Source organism: Cyprinodon tularosa, unplaced genomic scaffold, assembly GCF_016077235.1.
Source record: "Cyprinodon tularosa strain WSP-4 unplaced genomic scaffold, ASM1607723v1 ctg809, whole genome shotgun sequence".
NCBI classification, from domain to species: domain Eukaryota; kingdom Metazoa; phylum Chordata; class Actinopteri; order Cyprinodontiformes; family Cyprinodontidae; genus Cyprinodon; species Cyprinodon tularosa.
Genome location: NW_024039573.1, coordinates 32960 through 49588, shown reverse-complemented (window position 1 = coordinate 49588; position 16629 = coordinate 32960).

The window sequence follows — 16629 nt, the reverse complement described above, 5'->3', positions numbered from 1 at the left end:
TTTACAGATAGTATTTCATTAGTCTGTGTAGGGTATAGATTTCAGTACCGTCTCAGTTCATCTCTCTCAACTTGCCGTAGTTACTTTCGAGTGTAATGGGCAATCTCGCAATCGCTAGTTTGTTGTCTCTGTGCTGCCGTAGCGCAAAGATGTCTGCCTCCATGGCTGAGAGACCCGCTCCTATGTAATTATAAACAACGAATTCTAAGGCAACGCAAATATTAAGGTTAAGAGGCTGAGCTCATAGATGATGATAAATAACATAGTTATGTATAATATATTACATTTCTGACTGTATATCTCTGTAATTATTACACATTGTAGCTTTAAAGAACCTTGTTTGTATTTTCAGTCACTTAAATTTATGAAGAAGAAAAATGGTATAAAATTATACACTATTGTAAATGACCATAAACCCAATGTAAACCCCTAGCTATTATTATTTTATGTTTATCTATTTATATGTTTGTTTCCCTTGTTTTATTTTTATTTATTTTTTACATTCTATGTCTCATTTTTTTTAAAGTTATAATGTCACCAACTGCTGTGTATCTGTGTTTGATGTTTGAATTACTCTGTATTGTTACACGGAATTGCCAATAAAGCAAAAAAAAAAAAAAAAACATGAGAGACGCGAGCTGTTCAATGACCTCGTATGTGATTGGAGGAGCCTGACGAGCCTTCGACTGCTCGTCCAATCACGTGTGAGCTTATGGGCAAGCAGACATGTTTGTGCTACTATACTCAGAAGAACTTTATCTCCAGTTCCTTTGTTTGGATTTTGCTGGTACGTGATCAATGGCTGGACGACGTTTCGCGTTCAACTCGCCTTCAATTCCTCTCGGACGCGATCCACAGCTTTCAACCAGTCCGCAGACTGACTAGAAGAAACTGCTCATTGCTATCAGTCTGTCTCTTCAGCTTACTCAGCATACTGCCGACATGATCACTCAACTGGAGAATTCGGTACACTCCAGGTTGCTGTCCATAGAGGACAAGATGGCGGCTCTGCAGTCGAACAACTGTGCAGGAGAGACAAACTCAAAAAAGAGAAGCTAGCGGTAAATATATGTTCGATTACTGCTAGCTAAGCTAAAAGCAGCCTAGCTAGCTAAGCTAAAAGCAGCCTAGCCTAAAACTACGGCTAATAGTAGCCTTGCAAGAACAAGCTTTATTAAAGTGTATTTTTTGTGATTCACAGGAAGCAGTACGCCGTCTTCACAACTCTGAGACAAATTGCAGGCGCTATGAACCGGAGCAAGGGTAAGATTTAAAGAATATGCTTTCATTCTGTGGTAAAAGAAATAGATACGGGTAGATACCGATCATAACTGTACATTTTGTTTTCACAGACTAATCTCGCCTCATAATGAGGCGCTGACCTCCTATTATTCATATCACTCTCATTTAATTGTTTTCCAGCTGCCTGTAAGACGTATTTTGAGACGGTACGCAGGAGCTTCAGATATACGCAGCCTGAGAACACGCTGCGTGTGGAAGCTGCCAAGCATTCAGCTCGGAGTCGAGCTAGAAGAAAGAGGGTAAGACTTTTATTTTGTGACTATTTTTCAGGTGCATTGATAGATGTGTTGTGTCCATACGCAGTGCATCCCATCGCATAGTGCTGATTCATTGTTTTTTTTACAGCTGCTGAAAGCGAGGCAGAGTGTGCTAGCTGATGAGGAAGTGGAACTCTGGAAGTCCGCCACCGTCAACCTCATGTCTAAGAAAGAAGATGGCGTCGTTGGCGGGGTCTCTGGATGGATTGTACGGCCGTCGCCATTTCGTAGGCCGGATCTCTCTGAACTCTGTGTTAAGCTGCAGTACCGGTTAGAGGCGACGCCGAAGTACAGGGCCACACACAGTAGGCGTCTGCACATCGGACCTGCCTCGGAGGGAATGCTGCCAGTTACCTCCAACCCCGAGGAAGCAAACGGACCGTTCACAGAGTTGTAATTTTTGGATACGCATGTGTGGGCAGATCCTCGCGTTGCGTATAGTTGTGTTTGTTTTAATAAAGCTCTTTCTTTGCATAAACAGCTTCCTGGCAAATGTTCATTTCCTGTATAAATTCATTCATGTCCTTGATGGTAGCCTAATAATAGTGTAGTAGTGTAGGATAACATAAATATACAGCATAATATGAATAAATAAATATATATATAAATAGATAAATAAATATATATATATATATATATATATATATATATATATATATATATATAAAATATATATATATATAAATATATATATATATATATATATATTTATGCCAACCAATCACGAGCGACTTTACTTTTTAAAAAAGAAGTGGTTCCATCCAATCCTCAGTAAGAACATTCAAGCCTGGCGTGGCCACGTGTGGTTTTGCTGCCAATCACAAGCGATTTCATTTGTTTGAGAATAGTGGTTTCAGCCAATACTGAGAAGGTTATTCAAGCCAGACCTGGCCAGCCGCGCGGGTTTGCTGCATTCATATGCTAATTAGGGCCATTAGTACAGCTGATCGCTCTCCACATACGTCAGAGTCGGGTTGCAAATTGTCGTTAACTGACGAAAATCAGGGAGATCTGCGGTAGTTTACAGGGACGAAAATCTCACTTTTCATGCAGTGCTCTTTTCTGGAAAAAGAACCAGAGAGAAAGCTTCAAGGTGCAAACACATAGGTTTCCATTAGCAGGTATAAAAAGAAAGGTTCTTGTTGCTTTTAAAGTTACCGTCCCATTGAGGATGAATATTTAGAATACCCAATTAGATTAATGTTTTTTTATAGGAAAACCAGAGTACCTGGAGAAAACCGGTTAGATGGATGATGGATGGATGGATGGATGGATGGATGGATGGATGGATGGATGGATGGAGAGATAAAATAATATAAAGGGAATAGGACAGAAGAGGGAGGGAAAGAAAAAAAATATCTATATCTGTTGTGTGTATTAAAAAAATCTATGTATAACTTCACTCGGTAGAGTCACTAAGCTTCCTCAAGTGTTTTTTGGCACAAGACACAACAATTTCGAGATAAAGGCTTGGTTCTTTATCTAAATACAAATAATCCAGTAAACTGCATTGGCGGTTAAATAATTGATTAAGCTCTATTAAAATCTCAGTGTCACAGTTTGCTATCTTTTCTGGGTCCACATCTAACAGCGCTGAATCAATTTCTGACCACAATTTACAAAACAACCGTTCCTCTATGTATTCAAATACCTTCTGACTGCAGATCATTCCTGATTCTCTGATGCTTTTAGAAACAATATTCCTGACAAGCATTTTCACAGCACTTTTGAGTTGTGTATCCCTTTCCCCGGCTGATTTCTGTTGGGTAACCGAGTGCTCAGAGGAGCAAATGTCCTCAGACGTTTCTGACGAGTTGTCCTCACTTTCTGTCACTTCTGGCACGAAAGATACTGCTGGTGAAACCTTGGAGGAATATTTACCTTTAAACAGGTTTCTGAAAAAGCGTTTACATGCAGCAACTGCAGGAAAGGTTTCCTTTTCTGGTAGCTCCTTCTCATCAAAGATTTTCACAGCACTTTTGAGTTGTGTATCCTTTTCCCCGGCTGATTTCTGTTGGGTAACCGAGTGCTCAGAAAAGCAAAAGTCCTCAGACGTTTCTGACGAGTTGTCCTCACTTTCTGTCACTTCTGGCACGTCTGATACCGATGGTCTAAACTTTGCACATTTAGCTAGTTTGAGTTTGGCACTTTTATATGCAGTTAATAGAAATTCACCCTCCACATCACTAAGTTTGCTACCAATCTTTGAATATTTTTTGTGGAGCATTCTAATTTCATCATCAGTGAATGTACTCGGATTCTCTTTCTTTGTTTCAGGGCCATCTTCTCCTGGTTCCTGCTGTCTTTTTGATTCCTGAAGGGATGAAATCTGCAGCTTTTCCTGAGATGACATGCCAGCAACATTTTCTGTTGAGTTATTCTCAGAGACGTCTGGCACGTCTGATAACAATGGTCTAAACTTTGCACGTTTAGGTTGTTTGAGTTTGGCACTTTTATATGCAGTTAATAGAAATTCACCCTCCACATCACTAAGTTTGCTACCAATCTTGTAATATTTTTTGTGGAGCATTCTAATTTCATCATCAGTGAATGTACTCGGAGGCTCTTTCTTTGTTTCAGGGCCATCTTCTCCTGGTTCCTGCTGTCTTTTTGAGTCCTGAAGGGATGAAATCTGCAGCTTTTCCTGAGATGACATGCCAGCAACATTTTCTGTTGAGTTATTCTCAGAGACGTCTATCACGTCAGATACTGCTGGTGAAACCTTGGAGGAATATTTACCTTTAAACAGGTTACTGAAAAAGAGTTTACATGCAGCAACTGCAGGAAAGGTTTCCTTTTCTGGTAGCTCCTTCTCATCAAAGATTGCATAAATATCTTCCTCTTCAGAATCGTCATCTTCCTCACTAACATTTAGCTCGCTCTGATATTGTTCGTAGAGCCGTTGAACTTCAAGATCAATCAATACACTTGGATGCTCTTTCTTTGTTTCAGGGCCATCTTCTCCTGGTTCCTGCTGTCTTTTTGATTCCTGAAGGGATGAAATCTGCAGCTTTTCCTGAGATGACATGCCAGCAACATTTTCTATTGAGTTATTGTCAGAGACGTGTGGCACGTCTGATACTGCTGGTGAAACCTTCGAGGAATATTTACCTTTAAACAAGTTTCTGAAAAAGCGTTTACATGCAGCAACTGCAGGAAAGGTTTCCTTTTCTGGTAGCTCCTTCTCATCAAAGATTGCATAAATATCTTCCTCTTCAGAATCGTCATCTTCCTCACTAACATTTAGCTCCCTCTGATATTTTTCGTAGAGCCGTTGAACTTCAAGATCAATCAATACACTTGGATGCTGTGGTTCAGTTTCTGTTTGCTGGTGTTTTGAGTCTTCAGAGGAATAACTTTGCTGTCCCAAAGTTGCCAGCAACATGGTTCCTATGCCAGCAACATTGTTCTGTATTGTAGAGTGTTTCTCAGTGACAGAGACGTCTGTCACATCTGATGAAGACTGTGAATCCTCTCCAAAACATTTACCTTTGCAAAGCTTACTGATATAATACTTGGATCTGGCACCCTTAGATTTTTTAGGTACAGCAAACTCTTCCTTTTCTGCATCTTTCCCTTCCTGTTCAGACTCATCTTTGATGTGTCCTGATATGTCATTTTCTTTTGCTAATTTTGTCCCACACTTCAGCTGTATGGGAATAATTTCTCCAAGGTACTGTTCCAAAAACTGCCTAATTCTTTGTTTAAAGTCATTTCCTTCCAGCCTTTCACTTAAGTCTGATCGTGTTGAGAGATAATTCATTACTCTTGTAAACGCCTCAGAGATCAAATACTTGTCCAGAACATTTGAGCTTACATACTTTACTTGCTGGCTTCCATCTTTCCCCTGATTAAAATTTTTCAAAATGAGTTCAATTACATGGGGAACATATTTATTTATCATCTCAGAAATCCGCTTTTGTGTTTCACAATGAATTCTGCCCGAATGCAAACAAATCCACTCCTGTTCAGTCAATTCATTGAAAATATTAAGAGTACCCGCTCTAAACTGGTCACAAAATGCCACAACTTCAAGATTTGATTCACTTTTTCTTTCCATCTTTAAATTAATGAGTTAGTTTGCAAATAAATTTCTTGTAACACTTTAGTTTGTTTAAAGAGCAATTCTGATGACTTTCAAATTTAGCCAAACACAACAGTAATAATTCTGTATTGTTTGAAAGAAATGTTAGCTAAATAGAACTGGTGTGTTACCTCCAGAAACTGCAGCCTCAAATGACACGTAGCACCTTGAAGCAAGTCAGTTGAAATGGTCTGAGCAGAAACAAGCTTTCATCACAGACATTCTAAAACTGACGATGACATCATAGTCCACGCCCACAAAGAACACATGTCCACGCCCAAAGAACACATGTCCACGCCCAAAGAACACATGTCAGTCTAGCTTGTTGCCTAGCAACCATTAAAAAAAACACAAAATTCTCTGGATTCCATGTGGTCAGGGTCAGTTAGAGAACTCAGGCAAAAAGTTATATTTTCACAGAAGTAAAATATATTGCAATACATTTTATATAAAATTTTATTCCTTACTTTCCTTTTGAATTTAATAAAGCAATCTTTCATTCCACTGAATGACCAGATAACACATTTTTATCTATGAAAAAAATAGTGCAAATATTTTTCTATATACCGCAATATATTAATTAACATACCCCCATTTCTGTCAATCTGGCCCCGGATAACACTGTCACAGACACCCCCACCCCCCATAGACACACACATACTTCTTCTATATGTTGACTCATAACAAACCAGTAATTGTTTAAAATTACTTAATTCAGAATTTTTTGGGTTATCCATAAGTACTGAACTTTGCTGAATCGAGCCACAAAACTACTGTAAATAGCAGTTTCAGCTGACGCTCTTATAAGTGGCGTAGTAGCACAGGCACACTCACTAGGGTTAAACAAGCGCACCCTTTCCGAAGCTGACGTTCTATTGGCTGGAAAGGTTGCTAGGTGACGATCCAACTGCAATCCGAGACAGAGCAAAAAAAATCCGCAAGCAGAGCCTACGGGTTTGCGAGCGTATCTGAGACTCAAGCAGAGCGCGGTTTGTGCACGAAGAGAAGGAGGCAAGCGAGAGGAGAAAATATCTGTGCAAGAAGCATTAAATCTGAGAGAAGAAACAAAGATTTGAGAGAGAAGAGAAAATATTTGAGAGAGAGCGCATGTTTTGAGTGTGAGCATTATAAGTTTTGAGTGCAAGAAGATGAAATTCTTTTCTCAAATTGAAATTATGTGCTCTTGCATTATGGCAGGATAATTCTCCCATAGCCACATCCTAAAAAGTGGGAGAGAAAAGATCTCCAACTGCACCTTTAGGTTGAAGATATAGCACAAGATGACACACAGTTTATCTGAGAAACATCTCAGAATCCTGGAACTGATGCCATCTGAATCCGAAGCCTTTCCCACCTTGATCTGTCGCAGCTCATTACTCACCTGTATTGTTGAAAGTGACAAGATGGTGGAGGAGGGGTGGGCTGTATGGTGGAATTCTTTGGAGTGGGGGGGTTGGATGATGGTTTGGAGCTGGGAGGTTTGAAGTGGTCAGTCATCGAAGAAGGTAAAGGTAACAGCAGGGGGTTCTGGGTTGGATGGAGGGGTGGGTGGCTGATTAAACCTGTTGAAAAACTGGTTCAGATCGTTAACCCACTTCAAGTCTCCAAGAGCCTGGGTGTTCTGATTTTAGCCTGAGATTGTCTTCTTTTCCAGATCCTTCTAATGTTGTTCTGCTGCAGTTGATCCTCCGTCTTCTTCTTGTAGCTGTTCTGCCCATCCCTGATTTTCTTCCTCAGTTCGTTCAGCTCTGCACTCAGCTCCTCCTTGCTCCCTGATCTAAAGGATCTCCTTTATTCTTTCAGAAGTGCCTTAACCTAAGGGCTGATGCATGGTTTGCTGTTGAAGAAGTGATGAATCTTTCTGATAGGCACAGTGTTATCCATGCAGAAGTTAATGTGATTGGTGATGCAGTCTGTGGTACTATTGATGTCCTTTTCATTAGAAACACAGAGCTCTTCCCACACAGTATTGGAGAAACAGTTCCTGAGAGCTTACTCTGCTTCCTCAGACCATCACTGTGCGTTTCTCAGCTGGTTCTCTGCGAACCAGGTTTTGCACACATGATGGAGATGAACCTGGTTGCGGTCAGAGTTCCCCATGGGAGGGAGAGGTGATGAGCTGTATGCCTCCTTAGTGTTGGCATTCAGTAGAGCCAGTGTTTAATTGTCTCTGATTTGGTAGTTAACATAGTTGGTGCGTCTCAATTCGCAGGCTGCGTACTTCGGAGGACGCATTTTAAGGTTGGTGACGTCACAAGGCCGTCCCATTTGGCAAAAATTCTAAGGATGCTTAAAATGGAGCCTTCGAATGCGTCCTCCTTTTCCCCAAATTCTGAGGATGCATCGCTACCATCCTTACTGGCCTCGCCTGCCACTAGATTTCCCGAGGGGCTTTGTGTGCTTTTTTTTCAGTCAGGTACTTCCTAGGAAGCAGAGAGGACAAAAACTGGTTAGGTTCACATTCAGGTTTTCAGGGAAGTCAGAGAATCAGACAGGCTGGTTGGCTCAGGCTTGCTAACAGTAACTGGCTTAACAGTCTGACACTGGAGTGTTGTGCTGCCATTGCTTATATGCTGGTCTCCTGATGAGCAGATGAGGAACAGCTGGTGAAGTCAGTTCCAGCTTCAGGAGACCCAGGACTAGCCTGACGTAGTCCGACACAATTCTAGTCAGAATATGAGTCTGATGCTGCTCCATAGAGCTGTGATTATGGGGCGTGTTTCGAACGAACCAGGAAAAAAAATGCCTCTGCACTCAATTGGATAGACCTACAACCAATAAGAGCAACGGAGTGCGTGACGTATGTTAAGCGAGGCATAGTTGTTGTCCACAAAAATCAAAGCGTGCAGTTGCACGCCTATAATAAGATGAGACTTGATCGCGTTTCTCTGTTCCTCTTTTAAAATTAATTTGCTGTCGATATCTTCTAGAACAGACCTAATAGCAGAATCTACTCACCTAAACTCTCCAGCGGCAGCCATTATTGTTGTCACCCAAGCGCGCATTGGTCACGTGGTTGATTACGTTACTGTTGGTCATCTGTCCATCATCGTAAAAAGGCCGCCCTGACAATTTGATTGGATCGCCTGACAGTGGGCGATAATACTCGCGCTACTATGGAGCAGAGCCAGACCGAACTTCCCGACCTCAAACTTTGTGGGCGGGACTAAGTTCGGAATGGCACCCAGGCTAACCCAGGACGCCCTCTGGAGGAGAAAGGCAGACAGAACCCAGAAACCAACAGAAAAACAAACCCCCAGGAAGGGATCCTTGGCGCCCTCTGGTGGGAAAGCCTCCAGATCCCAACAGAAGATATATATACATGTTTTAAGCTAAAAGAAGTAAAGAGCTAAGCTATAGCTGCATCAAAACTTATTGTTCATATGTATCAGGGCAGATTTACAGAACAGAGTGTAGAAAACAACAGGTTCAGATAGAAAGTCTGAGAATGACCTTGCTCTGACACACACAGAAAGAAGCTGATTAAAAGTAAAGCAGAAAGGCAGGAAGCAACTCCATATTTGGAGATAGGAAGTAGGGAGTATGATCATTCTGTGGCACTGTCTGTAGTTTGTTTTTGTTTTGTAACTGAACATCTATTAAAATAAATGACGGTAACGGAGCCACCGGGATGTGTAGGACCAGCTAAAGCTAAACCTTAGAGCTAACCTGTTGATACGAGACGCTTATCAACATTAAAAGCCTTCATACAAATATCACAATTTTTATTTTAACCTACATCTTATTTTAACTGTGCTGATAGCCGTATCCCTCACTAATCGCATCTATTTATTCTCATACAGTTTATTACACAGGATTAGAACTGCTAAAGCTTAATGCAGCTGAAGAAATAACATTAGTCCAGCTGTACTGGGCTGTTAATACTGCAAACATTTTGTTTGGATACTCAATAACGTATAGTTAATTTACAGTACAGTATAATAAGGTTTAAAGTATAATTCACTTCACAATACCGCCGCAATAATACAGCACAGTTTTGCCTGTTGACCAGTGGCGGCCGGCCCATAGGGGGCGCTGGGGCACCGCCCTCCCTGATAAGAAGAGAGAAATTTAAAATATATTTTTACAAATTAAATCATAAATGTCAGTTTTACTCTCTAGAGTGTACACCTATAAGCAAAAAAAAATTAAATAAACTACATTTCCCAACCTACTGTCATTCATTTGTGGATTTCCACAGACAGACTCCTACCGTCTGTCTTGGGGCGCTGATCAGACTGCCCCACATGTGCAGAGAATCTGCCAATCATGCACTATTGCTAGGTCAATTTAATAATTTAATGGCCAATCAGCGTCTCAGAATTTTATGGTCTTGGGGCTCTGAAAATACTGCGCTTTAACAGGCTTCTGCACCCAATGCGCAGGTGCAGACAATTAGAGGGACGATGGCGAACGTAACGAGCGAGATGCAGCTTCCACCAAATTCGGTGAGATCCTTATTTATCTACCCGTTTGCCAGAAGAACATCCCTGTTGTAGGGTATGAAAATTTAATTTCATGGTTATTGTGACTGTGATGAATCCACCTCGTCACTTAAAACAACCTCTCTAACTTTGCGTGCCACACACACATTCCTGTTATACTGTGCTTGTGAGGACCAATACACTCGCACTGAGCCCTACAGTAGCGGTTTATTAACTTAAAACACACAAGGTTACCTGCTGGCATATTGAGGGTGCACACTTAATATTTCAGTGGAGTTAAACGTGTGTGTGTGTGTGTGTGTGTGGGGGGGGGGGTGATGGGGCTGTATGTGTGTATGCTACGGGGACTTGTCATCTTCAGTCTTGTCATCTTCAGTCTGGCGGCGTCTTTGCTGGGTTCAAACTCGAGGCAACGCTCAGTAAGTGGTTAAAACGTTGTTGGAATGCGGAAGTGACGTCACCAACACATGACTCGCTAAATGTTTGTCAGATTATTTTTTAATTTAATTTTATGTTAAAAAGTTTGGTGTAATTGAATAAGTCAATGAATCTGTGTAAATGAATTAAGTTATAAAAATTATTTGTTTTTGTATATCAATTGTTTGTGGAGGTAATATATGGACAAAACTGATTAATGAGAAGAAATCAGAAATAAGAGAGCCTGAGGGGAGGGGCTTAAACTATTTAATGAGGGCTGTGGGAAGAAGAGCGGCCATTTTTGTTTTCTGTTTCTTTGTTACATTGCTGGTAACTGGAGGGAGGCTGAGGCCCAGAGTATGTTTAGTTTCTCTTGCACCGTTTTGAGTTTTTGAGCACAATAAATCACCAACATCGGTAACCCGACTGAGCCTGGATTCTTGGAGGCCAAAGAACCCCGTCACAGTGACCCAAATAATCACTGTTACTGTTATTATATAGTAAATTAAATCATAACTGGTTAATTGTATTTATTGTCCAATTGTTTATTTGAATTCTTATTCTGGATTAGTTGGAGACATACACTAGGCTATATCAGCCCCACCAAAAGTATTTTTCACCAGCCGTCACTGCTGTTGAAATAACAGAAATATGCTTTACATGTGATTTTGTTCCAGGGAGCAGAGAGCAGACAGAGGAGTGGATAAAATGACCACCTTATCATCGGGGCCAAAAATACTGCTGCAGTCGGATGGAGGGATGAGTTGAGGCATAATTCCATACATGTTGCACTTCTATGTTAAAGTCACACAAGTTAAAAGAAGTCCTGTTCAAACACCAACGTACAAATATAATGTTCTGATCACATGAAATGATGCCCAGATGCCACTTTTTGTAAATCTTATATTAGTGATAGAAGTTATCCTAGTGTGTTTATTTCTTCTAATTTCTCTTGTTTAGAACAATCCTGCAAAAAATTGGCCTGGAGGGTAAAGTTGAGCCACAACAGGCCAAAAAAAGTGGGACAACTTAAAAAAAAAAAAAAATATGTTCAGGTTTGGATAATGTAATGAAATGCACACATTATATATATATATATATATATATATATATATATATATATATATATATATATATATATATATATATATATATATATATATATAAATATATATACATGTGTATATATATTAGGGGTGGAACGGTTCACAAAATCCACGGTTCGGTTCGGTTCACGGTTTCGTGGTCACGGTTTTTGGTTCGGTATATGTTTATTGTTACACCGAAAAATAACAAAAATTATAAAAACTTATAAAAATTAATGACATTTTTTTAAATGAAATTAATGAAAAAAATCCAAAAATATTAATTAATTGTAATTATTTTTAATGATTCGAACCATGGATCATTTCCACATGTTTTGCTGCTTTGAATTTAATCATCTCGCGAATGCCCACTACGATCTCCAAGGAACTGAGAGCTGAGCAGACGGGAGCCACAGTGGAGGCTGTAGGCTTTGCTTTGTGCAGGCGGTCTGGAGCGCAGCGGGGCGGAGCGGAGCGCTGACGGAGTATGAGGGATTGCGGGGTTAGCATGACATGTTGGTCATGTTGCTGTTAGCATAAACAAAACGTGTTGCACAATGCTTGCACACTGTTGCACTTTTATCCATAACTTTCTTTCCGCCGTCATCGTAGGTCACTCTAAATGCAAAGTGCTCCCATACAGCAGTCCTATAAAGTGCTGCTGGCGCGTCTTCCAACTCCTGTTCTTTCCCACTCGCCATACCCACACAATTCTCCACAACAACTGATTTTTTTCTGCTACACCCGGCTAAGCTGCTTCGCTTCTTCTTCTTGTTTACTACTGGTGGTTGGCTTTGGTCGCAGTACCACCACCTTCTGCTCTGGAGTGTAAACGCTTCGCCTATGAGAAAAAGGAGCAGCGTATGTTATGATGGGCTAAGGACTTGACCCATACGCAGAACACTACTGGAGACTGAGTAAAAGTTTGAACAAAGTTTATTGAGAAACACACACAGAGAATGTAATGACTGGTTCAGGTGCTGCTCCGGGACTGGTTTCAACTCCTTTCTGGAGAGATGAGAGTTTGATTAGCTTTGCAGTTTGATTGTATGATGAGAGAGTTGAATCTTTTAATGTACCTGAAGAGGTTCTGACAGATCCTATGAGAGGGGGAACCGGTTGGGTCCAGAGACAGTTGAAGAGGCAGAGAGTTAAGCAGCAGCAGCGTCTAGCTTCGAGCTGGAGAGTTTTCAAACTTGAGTATGTTTCCAAGCTCTTCCTCTGAGAGCTGATGAAGGAATCCAGATTGAGATCTTCAGGTTTGGCTTACTTGGCAGGCAGGCAGGTTCTCAGATTAAGCTCATCCAGAGCTTCAGACGTTGGTGGGATTTCCTGTGATCAAAGAAGACAGAGGCAGATTAGAAAAGCTTGTTTCTCTCTAGAGTCTACAAGATTTCCTAAATTCTTAGAGGCTCAGGTTCGCTAACCAAACTTGGTCAACACTGCGGCGTCGAAGGAAGGTCTGACTGCTGCTTTTGAAGGGTGGTCTTCTGATGAGCTGATGATCCTCAGGTGTGGTGAGGACTCCAGCTCAGGAAGCCCACAGCGCTCTCTGCTGGAGACAGGTAGCAGATCTCCAGATCCCAACAGCGCATGAACCGCATGCAACACACGCGAACCGAACCGAGACAGTCGAACCGAACGGTTCGGACGGTTTTCAAAAACCCTAATATATGCACTCCTGATCAAAATCTTAAGACCAGTCAAGAATTAGCATTTTGCACTATTGCATCTTAAGAAGGTTCAAAGTAGAGCTTTACAATGTTAAAGGCAAAAATCAGTGGAAGAGACAAGAACTTTTGAGCAGGGAATTTTCTGAAAAGTACATTTACACTCAAACAGTATTTTTTTAGCTGATCAAAAGTTTAAGACCATAGTCTTTAAAAGCTAAAAGCTGTGCAAAAATCTGGATTCCATGTCATTTTCTATCAAGTCTTTACACTGTCAAGACCTCCTGATGGCAAAAGCAAAAAAGCTCACTGACTTTGAACATGGTAGGATTGTTGAGTTGCATAAGCAAGGCCTCTCACAAAGTGCGATCGTTCCTGAGGTTGGACGCAGTAAGACAGTCATTTTGCATTTTTTAAATGATCCTGAGGGTTATGGGAAAAAAAAGTCAAGTGGTAGAGCCAAAAAAATGTCACCAGCTCTGAGCCGCAGGATCAGATTGGCTGTCCATCAAGACACATGACGATCCTCTACACAAATTAAGACCATTACTGGTGCTGACTGCAGCCCAATAACCATCAGACGGCATCTGCGAGAGAAGGGCTTCAGAAACAAAAAAAGTCTTCAAAGGCCACGTCTTCTTCAACGCCACAAAATTGCCTGTTTGGACTTTGCAAGGGTGCACCAAACATGGGACATTGAAAGGTGGAAGAAAGTTGTCTTCTCTGATGAGAAAAAATTTAACCTTGATGGTCCTGATGGCTTCCAACATTACTGGTATGACAAGGAGATCCCACCTGAGATGTTTTCTACACGGCACAGTGGTGGGGCGCCATCATGAGTTGGGGTGCGTTTTCCTTTAATGGAACAATGGAGCTTCAGGTTGTGCAGGTGCATCAAACAGCAGCTGGCTATGCGGAGATGTTGCAGTGGGCATCCCTCATGACTGAGGGCCCTCGTCTGTGTGGTAATGATTGGGTTTTTCAACAGGACAATGCTGCATTTCACAATGCCCGCCTGACAAAGGAGTTCTTCCAAGAGAATAACATCACTCTTTTGGACCATCCTGCATGTTCACCGGATCTAAACCCAATTGAGAACATTTGGGGATGGATGGCAAGGGAAGTTTACAAAAATGGACATCAGTTCAAGACAGTGGATACCCTTCGTGAAGCCATCTTCAGCACTTGGAGCAACGTTCCCACTAGCCTTGTGGAAACACTGGCATTAAGCATGCCTAAACCATTGTTTGAAGTCATCAACAAGAATGGTGGAGCTACTCATTACTGAGTCCTTGTTTTGACCCTTTGATTTCTGTTTTGGGGGGTTTTCGTTTTTTTTTTAACTATGGTCTTAAACTTTTGATCACCTGGAAAAAAAAATTTTTGAGTGTAAAGGCAGTTTTCAATTATTTCCCCGCTCAAAAGATGTTGTCTCTTACGCTGATTTCTTCTTTTAACATTGTGAAGTTCTACTTAGAACCTACTTCAGATCCAATAGTGCAAAATGCAAATTCTTCTTTTTTTACTGGTCTTAAGATTTTGATCGGGAGTGTATGAATGTATATAAATCTATGTGTGTGTGTATATATATATATATATATATATATATATATATATATATATATATATATATATATATATATATATATATATATATATATACAATTGTGACTGAGCAGGAGTCCCTGGTGGTGCTGCTGGTCTGGATGCGATGCCACACAGCTGACTTTGGAGTCTTCTGACTGCGAGTGGGACATCATCTGGGGGGTGGGGGGTGCCTCTCTCCACTGTTCACCACATCGTTCATCAGGGTTTGCAGGGCTGACCCAATCGACGGCTGCCATCACTGCATGAAAAGTGAGATTTTCGTCCCCGTAAACTCCCGCAGATCTCCCTGATTTTCGTCACTTTCCGACAATTTGCAACCCGCACTTGTCCGCGTTTGTCAGTGCCACAAATTGTCGGGAACGGACTCTGATGTATGTGGAGAGCGATCAGCTGTACTAATGGCCCTAATTAGCATATGAATGCAGCAAACCCGCACGGCTGGCCAGGTCTGGCTTGAATAAACTACTCAGTATTGGCTGAAACCACTATTCTCAAACAAGTAAAATCGCTCGTGATTGGCAGCAAAACCACACGTGGCCACGCCAGGCTTTAATTTTCTTACTGAGTATTGGACGGAACCACTTCTTTTTAAACAAGTAAAGTCGCTCGTGATTGGTTGGCATATATATATATATTTACATATATATATATATATATTTATATATATATATATTTACATATATATATTTATTTATTCATTCATATATTTATTTATTCATATGCTGTGTATTTATGTTATCCAACACTACTACACAATTATTAGGCTACCATCAAGGACAGGAATGAATTTATACAGGAAATTAACATTTGCCAGGAAGCTGTTTATGCAAAGAAAGAGCTTCATTAAAACACACACAACTATATACAACGCGTATCCAAACACATGCGTATCCAAAAATTACAACTCCGTGAACGGTCCGTTTGCTTCCTCGGGGTTGGAGGTAACTGGCAGCATTCCCTCCGAGGCAGGTCCGATGTGCAGACGCCTACTGTGCGTGGCCCTGTACTTCGGCATCGCTTCTAACCGGGACTGCAGCTTAACACAGAGTTCAGAGAGATCCGGTGTTCTATAGCCATACATGTCAGAATAGCATACATATGGCAAGAGCGCATGCGCACGCATGCACATTCTGCAGGAGGTCCGCAATATTGAGAGGAGTAGTCAGCTTGTCATACGCGAGAAGAGAAACATTAAAAAGTAAGTAAATAAATTAAATTCAATGCTGCTGCAGCTGCTGCTGCAGCTGCAGTAAACTACAAAACACGCCCTGTTTAAATTCACGTCCCCCAGTTCCTTAATATTTTTGGGTTGGATAACATGTCTGCTAACTTGGATAGCATGTCGTGTATGTGATATGTTAACCTGAAAAGCCTTCATGTTCAGGAGTAAGACAGGGAAGTATACTGTCCTCTCACCTTTTTAACATCTACATAGATGAACTTAATGTTGGCATCCACCGTTACCAACATTAAATGAATCAGACGTATGAAAACGCAATTTTTTCCCACACTGAAACTGGGGCAAAACCAGTGTTTCACTTTTGAAACAAATCCTTATCTTCATTAATGTATATGAAAAGCGTTCATGTTAATTTTGTTTTTATATGTGCTTTACATTTACACATATTTAGTTTATGCAAATTGAGGTTGTTTTTGGAACATGAAGGCTTTTCAGGTTAACAGATCACATACACGAGTACAGCCACCTGGGTTATGTATTAGTCACTGTCAGTGTGACTTTTGCCTCAATTAATAAAAGAC